At 31.5% G+C, this 647-nt stretch overlaps 1 non-coding gene across 1 annotated transcript; it reads right to left on the reverse strand.

The window, feature by feature from the left end:
• Positions 1 to 336: 336 nt before the first annotated feature.
• Positions 337 to 440, reverse strand: LOC131742992 (U6 spliceosomal RNA). The gene has a single exon (XR_009331650.1). It is a non-coding gene; the product is annotated as a U6 spliceosomal RNA (small nuclear RNA).
• Positions 441 to 647: the final 207 nt, after the last annotated feature.

Here is a 647-nt window from a genome sequence, read left to right on the forward strand (position 1 = left end):
TCAAAGTTATTTAGCTATTTATCCCCAAGTAGTTCATATTTCTTAATGCTAGTGTACATGGGTATTATTTATATTATTTATTGTGACAAAATATATACATAACATAAAATTTACCATTTTAAGCATTTTTAAGTGTACAAGTCAGTGTCATTAAAGTACATTCACATTGTTGTGCAACCATCACCACTCCAACTATAGAACGTTTTTTATCTTCCCAAACTGAAAATCCATATCCTTTAAACAATAACTTCTCCCTCTCTCCAGCCCCTAGAAACCACCGTTTTACTTTCTGTCTCTATAGGTTTGACTCCTCTATGGAATCAGAGTATTTGCCCTTACAAATAAAGATGCTTCAGGAATTCACATGTCATCCTTATGCAGGGGCCATGCTAATCATCTCTGCATTGTTCCAATTTTATTGTATGTATTGATGAAGTAACCATTATTTTTTATTTCAACTTCTGATTTTATTCATTTCTAGTATATAGAAATACAGTTCTTTTAATTTATTGATCTTGTATCCTCTAACCTTGCTAAGCTCAACCAATCACACAGATAAAATTACAATTACAAGAATTTTATTTATTAAAGTGGAGACTGACATTTAGAAGGCTGAAGAACAAGGCATACTAGTTTTGACCCTATCT

Source organism: Kogia breviceps, chromosome 15 (genome assembly GCF_026419965.1).
Source record: "Kogia breviceps isolate mKogBre1 chromosome 15, mKogBre1 haplotype 1, whole genome shotgun sequence".
Taxonomy (NCBI): Eukaryota; Metazoa; Chordata; class Mammalia; order Artiodactyla; family Physeteridae; genus Kogia; species Kogia breviceps.